Consider the following 13398-nt stretch of genomic DNA (forward strand, 5'->3'; position numbering starts at 1 on the left):
ATGACTTAAATGAAATTTATAGCTATTACAATTAATTTACTTAATTTAATTTTCGGTTGGTATTCATGATAGTTGGTGATATGATAACACGTAGACCACAACTACGTTTATTGTATCCCACTCAGTGGCCAAACCTTGATATAAGACGGAAAAGCCTTGTTGGTACTGTATATGACAAATCTAAAGTAGTTAATGCGTCATAATACGCTGTTTTCTTACTGTTACAAGTTTTGCTGCCTTAAGCGGTTGCCCACCTTCCATACTCGTTTATAGCCGGCACGATCACATACAATTATAATAAACTAGATCCGGAATGTTGGACAGACAGAATCCCTAGATTGAAAAAGTACCGTAACGTTTCGTTTAACCAAGCACTTTTAAGTTTCTTAATTACATTTAAGGCTTATTTAGTGTTATAAATGTTAAATTTGTTTGAAGTGATACTATATTTAAGAAAAACGTACACATCGTTTTAAACGTTTGTAGCGTACTTGTGGATAAAACAGGTGTGGTTTATACTTTTCAAAAGTAGAAAAAAGTCAAAAGAAAATTCAACGTAAGAAAGTGACAGAAAACTTCCTCACGTACAATATAAAAGTATTATATATTAAGGCTAAAATAGAAAGACACTATTTTCAGTGTTTTTTATTTATCAAGAGGTTAAAAGTTGAAAAAGCGGGTTACATAGTCAACTTACCAATAGCATTTGGTATACTTTACACAAATACGGATCGGACTTTATAAAACCCAGTTTCCGTAATCCATAAAATAGTGTTTTTTTTCTTCAAAAATTACTTTAATTCTGTGTATTATCTGTTAGTTACAAAATAACAATTATGTCTGTTTCGAACTGTGATTAATTAATTAACTTAAAGACTTGAATGCCAGTTCTCACACACTGAAGAAATAGTTTACGTGCCAATAATTCCTTTGGTTGTCGGAATATAACCGGCAGGGCTGAACATCGCTATTGTGTTGACGGTTCGCTACGATTTTTGAGCCATCCGGTTGAATGCACGCGCACGGCGAGCACGTGGGGAGTGGACACGGAGAGGATATTTTGCTGTAACTTCAAACCCTAGCTGGACAATGGCTATTCTCCCCCACATCTGTCCAAACAACGGAGCCAGCTATTTCTAGCGATCGTTATACACACACATTCGTTGTTTGTGAGGGTCACGCCTGCATTTATATCTGTTCCCGCATTTGGTTGACCATTCTGGCAGGGACACGCTAAGATAACTGAGACCTATTTAAATGAAAATCCGCAGGCTACATTTGTGAAGATTATGGTATACCACATGAGAATGGTGCCTGATGTGAGAAATTATCGTCATCTACTTTATTTCTGATGCAAAATGTGTGGATGGCGTATATGCTTCCTATGGTTACCACGTATATTTTAGATGTGATTTATAAATACACACGGAACATAGCAGCTAGAAAAAAAAATCACTGTTTTTGCTTTGGTTAAGACTGGAGGGATTTTTGTAATGTTTATGTTTTCAGCAACTATTTAATTTCTCTTTATGCACGTTATTAGATAAGTTATATCTTTTACTTCTATAGAATTTCAGGTAGTTGTATAGAGTTGTTTAATGCAACCATGATCTCCTGCATGGCCTGTAACTCTTTTTCATTTGTTATAACATTAGTCAGTATGGTTTGCTAGCAACATACGTGATGTAGGATTAGCCCTAGAATAACCGATAGGCCCATAACAACAAACGAAATAGTAAGTCGAGTTAGCTGTGTATTAGTAGTTTCGGTCGAGTTTGACAAAAAATATTTTTCTACACTAATTTTAACAATTTTTTTGTTTTTAAATTCTAGCAGTAAGCTCAAAAGTGGATATGTATATTTTTAGGTTTCATTCAATGTAAGTAAATATTTTGTTGAATATTCTGAGAAATAAGCTTAGATTAATTAAGAAGAAAAAAATTGTATGATTTATTATTAGTTTAATTTTTTCTACACTTACAGAAAGCATGACAAATATCAACCATCACTAATATCTTACGCTAGTATTTTGTAGTTTTACCTCATGTTTTCGGGAAGTATTTGGAAGTCAGTTTTACTGTTCGTTATTAACGCTTTTCAAACTTGTTTCTTACTGCTGAAACAAGAAGTGTTGGCGTAACAATAAATAACACTGGATTTGTCAACTCTACGCTAGAGGCAATATATCTATAAGGGTTAGGGCCTTTATTTCTGGAATTTTATTTTTCACGCTATGAAATAACAACAACAACAAAAAGATCCCTGGACTGGAATAACCACAAACTAGTCGACACACTCTTCAAATAGGTGCATCATGTTTAACAAAAAATAATTTTAGAATCCTTTTAGATAAAGGTTTTAATAAGAGTTCGGGTTTTTGTCAGTTTAAACCACTGAGTGTATGCATGGATCTTTGTTATCAATGAATAAACACGTGACTTAGACAATTCAGAAAGGTTTCTTTTAGTGGAATCTCTGTAGCAATGACGACAGCTTTAACTAAAACCTTCCATTAACTAAAATAATTTTGTTTTCCACGACCTTACGTAGATTTTCATGTCTACATCACCTAAAGCTGTGTTTATTGCATATGACATAGAAATATTCGTCAACAGTTTTTGCTTTATCATGTAACAGGACGAAACTTCCGAAAAAGTTGCTAGTCAGTTGACGTTGAGATAATAAAGTCCAGAATTTAAAGTTTACCTTCCCATATATTGAAAATGAAAAACTATTTTATAGAATCACCCGTATATCGTTACTGAATTAACTATTCTATTGCAAATAGTTAAATTTGAATAAACCTCACACCACAAAAAAAGTTTTACAAATCAAAGTTTATAAATAAAAAGTTCATTATTTTGGCTTGTTTCACATAATAAACAAGGTATACAGTAATAAAATAGCCAGTCACAAGAGGAGAATAATCGCATAATAAACAAGGTATACAGTAATAAAATATAGCCAGTCACAAGAGGAGAATAATCGCATAATAAACAAAGTATACAGTAATAAAATAGCCAGTCACAAGAGGAAAATAATTACATAATAAACAAAGTATACAGTAATAAAATAGCCAGTCACAAGAGGAGAATAATCGCACAATAAACAAAGTATACAGTAATGAAATAGCCAGTCACAAGAGGAGAATAATCGCATAATAAACAAAGTATACAGTAATAAAATAGCCAGTCACAAGAGGAGAATAAAAATATTCCTTCTGTTAAATTTTCCCTCTTTTCCGTTTCACACCATTTAACCTTCGGTTTACAATAGAGTTAGAATAAGCGCTTAAGCGTACATTAGAGGAGTAGTTCAGGGTTAAAATATTTTTAGGATATTTCTTATTCTTTTTTCATACAGAATATAGGTTCTTCTGGAAGCAAAACTCATAATTAATATTAAATTTAATCCATTAAATGTACCAACTTCAAACAGTCGATATCTTAACCACATATCTACTGTAAAATGGGCTGCTTTGAACAAAAAATAACTCAACTGCTTTGCCATTTCTTTCAAGTTTCTTTACTCGACTTCCACGTTCCCTCACAATCTACTTCTTCTACCTTACAATAATTTTCTTGAAAACAAATGATAGCTACTGAATATATTCGCAGATATTTCGCTCATTTTTTAGCCAATTTGCACGTGTTTTACACGTTTTTAAGAGAAAAAACGACAGACGAATGCAGTCTCCTTAAAATAACCTGCAAAACGTTTAAGTTGAAGTGCATTATAAGAGCTTCAAGAAGAATAAACATTATGGAATTAAAGTTCGCTTTTACTTGCAGACTTTTGCTGGTTCTTTCACGCTTTCTCTTATGTGACAGAGCTGGGTATGCAATTTGCCTCAAATAAAATTAGTAAAATTCACATTTACTTGATTTTTAATAATGACGCAAGTTCTTCGACAAAAGTCATGTAATATTTTGTACAATATGCACATTTTAATTATCTTTTATTCTATTTAGACTAATATAAATAATTTTACTTTTGTCGAAGAAACAACGTAATAAGTCGAAAGTAAAACGTGCTTTATTATGTATACGCGTACATATGAAAACCTAAAATCGTGAAGACTTAGTAAACCGTTGTTTTTCTTTTCTTACTTAAAAAACAAAGTATATAATTTTTTGTTAAAAGAATAACGGGATGTTGTTATATACATATTGCAACTTGGTACGAGGGAAATGTTGAGGATCACTTCCATCTAAAAATTACTTTTGAACAGAATTCTTACATAGGACTTGTCATTATGACAAGAAAGCTACTCTTTCGCCCTGGCCTGGCATGGCCTAGCGCGTAAAGCGTGCGAATCGAAAAGCGAGGGTCGCGGGTGCGCGCCCGCGTCGCGCCAAACATGCTCGCCCTTCCAGCCGTGGGGGCGTTATAATGTCACGGTCAACCCCACTATTCGTTGGTAAAAGAGTAGCCCAAGAGTTGACGGTGGGTGGTGATGACTAGCTGCCTTCCCTCTAGTCTTACACTGCAAAATTAGGGACGGCTAGCACAGATAGCCCTCGAGTAGCTTAGTGCGAAATTCAAAAAACAAACAAACAAAACTCTTTCGCCCAAGTATTGAAATTTTTGGATGCGAATCGTTATAAAATGTTGCTTTTTTGTTTATTTATTTGAAGTTAATTGCAAAGTTACACACTAGGTTATCTGTTTTCTGCCTAACACGGGTATCAAAACCCAGTTTTTAGCGTTGTAAGTCCGCAAACATACTGCTGTGCCATTAGAGAGGCGAAGATATTGGTTGATACGTATATGTATATACTAATTTCATAATAAACCAAGTAATTAACTAGATTGTATTCTTGCAATTTAATTTTACGCACACGAACTACTAATATTCATTCTGTCTCAATAACTTTGAAAGTTCCTGGTGCCTTGTAATAATGGTTAACGTTACAGCGAAGTTATTTCAGGGTCTGTCTGTAAGAGGGCAGCAGTAGTTATATTTAAAAGCACACCACGTTTATATCATATGGTTTCAACATAAAACGATCAGCAGAATAATATGCCTTATTTTTAATATTGTATATGGAGATTAAGACGAGGGGATTTTCAATATTCGATTTCCTTTAGTTTTTTAAATTGTTATTGTATTCAAAAATCGAATTTATTTCAAGTACAACCGATTCCATAGTGTGACAGCCACTCTTACCTAATTAAAATAGTCATTCTGTTTATTTAAATATTCACAAATATGCGTGCAAAAGTAGAAATTTATGCATTTAAGACTTTAGATAAATGTGCTATTAAGTGAGATTAGCCCAGCGATAAGGTAGGAGAATGTAGATTGTGTTATACTTTTGATAAGAAAATAATATTTGTATTGGATGCTAATACTTTTTACTGAGAGTGAACAATAGAGAACTTTTATTTAATAAACTTGATTTTTTTTAATTGTGTTATTTTTTTTCTGAATAATGTCATTAAATTGTTCATAATAAAACGATTAATATATTAAGATTTGCTATTGTGTTTCCTTTTATACGTTATTGAAGTACATTTGAAGGGAGGTGAGGGAACCTGTGGCTAAGGGCTTTGTATATTATACCCTGCTTTACAACAGTTTTTGTAAAAGATTTACTATAGAAACTTGCGTCTCGTCCTACACCGGAAACAGTTTTACACAGAAGTTAACAAATACGATCATGTTTTCTTTAAACTACGTGGAAATGAATAAGTTGGTTGAGACGTCAAAACTGGCTTGTACAGAACGCGTTAAGAAAGGCACGAGTTTCCGTACAACGACTAAAAACAAGGAACGCCCATATAAACCTACAAAAACTTTTAGTGTGTGTGAATACGAACAAACAATCCTGTCAGGGTTTCGATATGTAGCCAGGCGTCTTTCACTCTAAGTATTTGAGGTTTACTTGTAGAAAAATATTCTTTTGAAGTAAATCCCATCTCACGTCGTGTTGTGTGTAGTGATCAGTTCTGTTGGAAGGTAAGAACGCTATTTGTTGATACGTACTACAACTTCACAACATTTTGTAGCAAGCATTGCAACCTTCTGAACATTGTAGCAAACACAGAAGCATAGGTGAAACAGTCAATACTAGAAGCTTCCGCAAAACGTAGGGCTTTTGTAAGCTGACTAATCATACGGGGTTTTCGATCGATGCCATACTTTGTGATGAAACATACCTCTATTCTCGCAGCTAACCGAGCGTTGATAGAGAATTAATCCAACACAATTCTCTACTGGTGCCTAATGAGTTTGTAATTCCGTAGTCTAGAAATCGACTTTTCTTATTGTAAAAACGTGAGTTGAAATTAATCGTTTGTTTTAGAATTTTTACGCAAAGCTCCACAGAAGGTCATCTGTGCTTGGGCGCCCATATTTCTGAAATCGTCTACTTTCAGTTTGATCGTGCTTGACCGAATAGCAGGATATAACGTATTTACGGCCCCAAATTTAGGAACATACTTTTAGGGTAACGGGAGATAAACCACGAATGCATAGTTCTGCCATGCTAACCCTCTACTAGCTGGGATGGAAAATGGTATAAAGAGTGGTGTTCCAGTGACTTTTTCATTTGTCTCAAACTTCATTGAGTTTTTTTTTTCACATTGTATAGGTCACAAAGTTTTGTAAAGTCCAATTCTTGAACCAGAATAATAAAGCTTCTGATACTAATTATATTATAGACCTAGTTGCAATGATACATTTAATTGCATAATAATATGTTAATTAATAAAATAAATATATCATTATAGTTTGAAAATGAATAATAAGGGATATAACTTTCCAATTTTCATTAATGCAGCCATATTCAACATCAAGGTAATCATTACATATCTTTTTGTGCAAATTATATTCGGGAGTGTATAAGGTTGTTACCACTGAGTCACTTAATGCAGATGGTTTTATGTTTTGTAGGAGCGGAATTCACTTCCATGTTAAGATTTTATCTAACAATCGTTACAGTTTTGAAAACTGGTGAAAAACAATGTTGACTTGTTTGTTAAAACTTATACTTCGTGAACTAGTTTCGATATTTAATTATTTTTTGTAGAGTAAGTTATGTGTTCGCCCGTGTTACGATGTCCTACATATATGACAAATACATATTTTCATGAAATTTGAATCAATATTCAATGATTTATTTCAGCTTCAACGACCGAATCATCTGTAGTCATCATCAAACATGACCCACTCTCACTAAATTTCAGGTTCACTAAGTCCATAATTGTGTTCCTATAGAATTTTACTGACATATCTTAGAGTAAGAACTGTATCAATACGTGGTGGCTTTGTTGGAGCATTAAACTACACATGTATTCTTCTTTGATTACTGAGATCTGCAAAACATTTACGGTAGTTTTTCATGACCTCTGTATGAGTTTTTTCTTATACCATAATTTTCAGCATTTTAGCTATACTTTCTTGGACATAATATATTAGTTCAACAAATCCCGATCTATATCACAAACATTTACGTGACCAATCAAACAAGCTCACGTAGACGTAACTTTAAACAACTAAAGTTGAAATCGAAGCCAGTCGTCACGTGATGACAACGACATTGTGGCATCGTTTAACACACTCGTTGCATTAAAAAGTTTGAGCAAAAAACAGGTAAGGTGATTTTGAATGGAAAAGTCAATCTGGATTCCTTGGGCAAAGGCCTTTCTAACGATATGATGTTTGTAGTTTGCATTTTATTAGAAATTAGCGAGAAAAGTTCCGGACAGACAAACATACGACCGCAAGGATATTATTTATATAGATATACAAGTTATAGTTTTTTATAGTAGACATCAAGTGTGCAGATCTTACAATTCCTGAATAATCAAATAGACTATAGTTTAGTTGTACACGTAAAACTAATATATTATTTCAGAGTATGATTAAACAGAGCTTAGAGTTGGATAATTTTTACATTTCCCACTTTATTTTGCTCTTGCACAGTCTATAAAGCAGGATATATTGCTTATAGCAGGGGTTCTCAAACATTTTTTGTTTGATCCTCCTTTCAAAATATTCCAGGTTGCAACGATCTCTCCCCTCTCGCGACACCACCCCTTACAGTTGTCTTTTGAGAAACGTTGGCACGTAAAAGAAGATACAATTCAGGTCAATCAATCTTAAAACTTAGTTATTAATATTACATGAAGCAAACGGTTTTTACTTCTCAGAAACTAAGGCATAATGTTGGATAAACAATAAACACGTCAAATGAATTCTGTTCGCAGGACTAAAATTTCTTAACTTCTTGGTTAATTGTATCAATATGTGAGAGTGTGTTATTGAACATGAGATAATTACCCACAACTTATGATTACAATAAGCTTATAGATTGGGACCACCAATCAATTTGTATTTAATTTAATATTTTGAACTGAGTAACAGCTTACATATCTCAGATTATAATGCACTGTTTCATTTGTTAGAGCTCTCGTTATTAAAAAATATTTTGGTCATTATCTCAGTGATATCTCACAAGATTCGAATAGGTTAAAACCTATAAATATATATAATAGGCTGAAAAATCAAAACAGTCCTCATAAGCGTAAAAACTGAAATAATGATATAATATATATATATATTAATATTTTGACCATTATTACTTTAATAGAACAAATTTAAAGAACAATGGAAAATAATTTTAATTATAAAAGCATAAAAAACAACAATTTGTTTTCAGGTTCCATGTAGAACAGGTGACATCAGTGTTCATAAACTGTTAAGTAATCTTCTCTGGTGACCAATGATAACATATTAACCTGACACTCACTGTAGTTTTATACATCAATAACACATGAGGTATATTATACACTCTAAGAGAGTCCTCACAGTACTAAAAATACTTTTTCTTCTTCTTTCCGAGTGAAACTTATTAATGTTTGTTCTGATATAAATAGCATAAAGTGTCTTATGTATACGTGAGGATGAGAAATGTATCTATAAGAATGATGGTGTTGTTATGTATTTTAAATGAAATATTAGTTTTTTGTTTAAATTTTATGGAGACAAGGAAAAATTTAATTGAAGTGACCTCGATCAAAGGCGTGAAACATAAATTCGAAACGATCTTATAACTACACGTCTCAGGATATGTTAGACAAACGCGTTCTATTGATAAAAAAGACAGTAGCGATAAGTTGCATTAACAGCGTGGGGTGTCTAAATGCATTGGGGCTGTAGGTTTATAATCGGGCGTATAACCGCCTCTGGTGCGGTGATATCGAAGTGAGAGCTGAACTCCCTGTGGAGCTCCGATAGTCATTTGAATGCTTCGTAATTAATTTACGTATGTTATAAGGGTATTAGATTAGTTTGTATTTGACTAACGCGGGCCTAAGGGTGCAGCAGTCCCCTAGCGATAGTGCTGCATAGTGTCTTTACTTGCAGTAGTCTATAAAGAGTTTTTGCCCTGCCCCCCCCTCTAGTACAGCGTAAGTCTACGGATTCACAACGCTAAAAGTCAGGGGTTCAATTCCCCTCGGTGGGCTCAGCAGATAGTCCGATGTGGCTTTGCTATAAAAAAACATGAAGAGTTTCTACATACAGAGAAGTCGCGACATTTTAAGATTGTTGAAGGGTAGCGTAATTTAAAATGGCGTTGTCGGTGTTTTCAGGTGTAGGTGATAGGGAGAGAATCTTTTACTTGTGACGTGTGGGGTTATACAGTATAAAATGTATAATTAAGAGATCCACAGCACATTGATACACATACACGCAGAATTAAAAAGTGGACGGTACATAATAATCTAAAATTTAACATCTCTCTCTATATACGTGGTATGCCAAAAGTACAGTTTTACCGTGGGAAATGAGACTTTGTTTACGTAATTTACAACATGTGTTTTTCACGTAATTTACAACAAGTGTTTTCCCCGGAGTGATATTTATGTTTGTGTGCGTGTAAAATATAATCAGCAGAACAGACGCGCGTTTCTTTGTAGTTTGTTTGCTTGTTTGGAAGTTCACGCAAAACTACACGAGGGGTATCTGCGCTAGCTGTGCGTAATTTAGCTAATCATCATAACCCACCTATCACCAATTTTGGGGATACACTTTTACTAACGAATAGTGGAATTAATCATAACATTATAACGCCACGACGAATGAAGGGTAAACATATTTAGTAGGATGAAGATACGAATCCGCGACTCGCAGATTGTAAGTCGAGTGGCTTGATCACTCGGCCAACAGGAACTCTGCTGTGTAGTTAAACAATTACGTTAATACTGGTTAGACAACGTGAGGTAAATAACATAATACACACACGTATTAGGTATAATTTCTCAATGATTCAAAATTATACATTAATAACGGTTAGTTAGGTGTAAGTTAATATGGTTAACCCTATATGCAATTAAACGTATATTAGGGAATTTGTACCTAAACCGTTACTCAGTGACACATATAATGGAAATTTAGTAGTTTCATTCAAACTGTATTTATTCACAGGCTTTAAGCTCTAATGATATATTACATAACACTGTCTAACAAGCTGTGGAATAGTTGATGTATTCTACACTCTATTCCACGGGAATTATTCTCACTATCTTTTATATAACAGTTGTTGATTGTTACTGAGGGATTCATCAGATTTACGTTCGTGGGAGTGGGTCGTAGCGCCCTACATTGCCGTGAGAGCATGCGAGAAACGCCGAGCGAGTACGAATATGTCGTCGTTTATAACTCTGTGTCACGTCGCTGTTACTCAAGAGCAAGAACAGTCTTTAATCCTACATTTGTATTACTATTATAATACATGCAGTTCGGACTGCTAGAAGGCTAGTCCAGGATGGTAGAGCTTATTTGGCTGCTAGTATTGCGAGGAGATTAAACCTTATGGGTGCCACAGGACCGAGGACAAAGGTTAGTCAGGCAGGATATATTCGCAAGCTACACGATTGTGATGATGGAACATTTGTGAGGTTACGTGATCTGCACATTCGCAAACATTAAAAGACGGTTTTTAAAAAGTTGGTATTCAATGCCGTCTGCATGAAAAAAAAAAAGCCTTCATCGTTACAATCGGCAGGCACAAGACAGGCAGGGTGTTAAGACGACAAAAAACGCACACCTGCACTTCTAACTAAGGACGGATTTGGCATCCCACGTTTTCTCCACTCGCATCTCCTAGGCCTGTCTGTTCGGGAATTAAACTAATCCAGTTTTGGAAAGTCAGTTTGAAAAGACGAAAAAGATTGGATTATTTCTTTTTCAATGTCAAGCTTAACAGTTCTTTGTGTATGTTCTTTAGGAATGTTTTAAAGAAATATGAAATAGATCGACTCTTTTTTTACTGTCTTTGGTATGTTTATGAATTCGTCTCATGATTTCTACATTATCCCGTGCGAACGGTGAGAAAAGCGCAAAACTCGTATAAAAAAGTGCAACGGAAGATCGATTCGAAACAGAAAGTCACAGCTTCGGCTATGACGTAACAACTATATTTTACACGTAGCTAATACTGACGGTAAATGTATAGCATATAAGTACAGAGATGTTGCTATGATCTGTATTAATCTTTCAACGGAATTCAAAAGCTCTCTTTGTTTTGGTTTTATTTATGATCTTAAGTAGTAGCAAATTTTCGTTTATTATTTGTAATTATTCAGGGTTGTTTTTTCTTACTATATTGAGCGGTGTGTATGTAGGTTGCGTCTCATGCGCTTGAAGAAAACTTTTTAAAGTGAGAGATCTTTTCCCTTTACGCGCGAAAAACTTTTGCGTAGTGCTATTGATGAGCAAAACTTCAGACCGCAATTATGAGGACTTAAAAAAAACTGAAGTTTACAAAACTGACCCTTTTATGTGGGGATTATCCAAAACCCCTGCCCAGAATGCCACCCTCCAGCCCCAACTAGGCCCGGCATGGCCAGTTGATTATGGCGCTCGACTCGTAATCTGAGGGTCGCGGGTTCAAATTCCCGTCACACCAAATATACTTGCCCTTTTAGCCGTGGGGACGTTAAATATGTGACGGTGAATCCCACTATTCGTTGGTAAAACAATAGCCCAACAGATAACGGTGGGTGGTAATTAGCTGCCTTCCTTCTAGTCTTACACTACTAAATTAGGAACGGCTAGCGCAAATAGCTCTCGTGTAGCTTTGCACGAAATTCCAAACAAATAAACCAACAGAACAAGACCCCAACTACTTTCATAGGGTTATTTATTTTATGTTGGCACAACACTAATAAATATCATAAAACGTTTGTCTAATTCTACAGTCTTATGAGTGAAACTAGAAAATAATACAAAATATTGTGTTAACTACACATAACCATTGACCATGAGGCTTTTCCCTCAATACCAGAGCTCATCAGGCCGATTGGGATACGACAGACGTAATAGCAGTCTATTAGAATAGTAACTATGATAATTATTATTGTCGATAGTCAAAAATAATTTATTCGTGTATCCGTAAAATCTTTGAACACAAACGTATTCCTAAAATCACGTTAAGTGCATGTCCTTCATTTTTGAATTGTTATGAACACAAGATCTAACAGGTGGGGCAAAATTAATGTTTTCAACGCCAACGTCAGTACAGTCTTTTTATATGAAAAATTGCGTAAGCTTACCTGGAGCTGTGACTCGTTTCTAGGCGTTTTTTTTCAAATATGGTACGAATAATAGAGCTATTTTGTTTAGGAGATAAAATAGTAAATTCTTTGAAGAACCAGCTTTGAGTCATTCAACTAAAAATAAAAATATCGTTTGATTTAAACAGTCAGAGAAAGGTCTATACATTTATACTGAATCATTATCTAGTGCTCCAGATAAGATACGTCTACATAACTGCGACTGTTTTACATGAAAGTAAATGTGTGAGAATTGTACATCGCATGTACAACACACTCATACTGTTCACCGGTACGTGCATCATTCACGCGTATGTGAGCGTAAGCCCCAGTACGAAAGAGACAAAAACTTGTATAAGTAATAAAAGAAACTGGCCCACGAACAATTTATAGGATTTGATTTAGCTCGTACAACAAATCCTGCAAATTATTTACACTCAAACACTATAATAAACCTAATATATCTCTTTTTTTATATGCTCCTCCAAGCAGTATTGATTTGGTTTGGTTTGAATTTCGCGCAAAGCTACACGAGGGCTATCTGCGCTAGCCGTCCCTAATATAGCAGTGTAAGACTAGATGGAAGGCAGTTAATCTTCAACGCCCACCGCCAACTCTTGGACTACTCTTTTACCAACGAATAGTGGGATTGATCGTCACATTATAACGCCCCACAACTGAAAGGACGAACATGTTTGGTGTGAAGGGGATTCGAACCCGCTATCCATGGATTACGAGTCGAGTGCCTTAAACACCTGGCCGTGTCGGGCCTAGCAGTATTGAATAGACATGATTTAGCAAAACTATAAGTCTGCAGGCAAATAAATAAATATA

The 13398-nt window shown here is 34.8% G+C and overlaps 1 protein-coding gene across 7 annotated transcripts in view; it reads left to right on the forward strand.

Annotated features, from left to right (window-relative positions):
• Positions 1-13398, forward strand: part of LOC143254604 (homeobox protein OTX2-like) — a 116301-nt gene that overhangs the window by 85613 nt on the left and 17290 nt on the right. The gene's annotated exons all lie outside the window — the stretch shown is intronic.

Source organism: Tachypleus tridentatus, chromosome 1 (assembly GCF_004210375.1).
Source record: "Tachypleus tridentatus isolate NWPU-2018 chromosome 1, ASM421037v1, whole genome shotgun sequence".
NCBI lineage: Eukaryota > Metazoa > Arthropoda > Merostomata > Xiphosura > Limulidae > Tachypleus > Tachypleus tridentatus.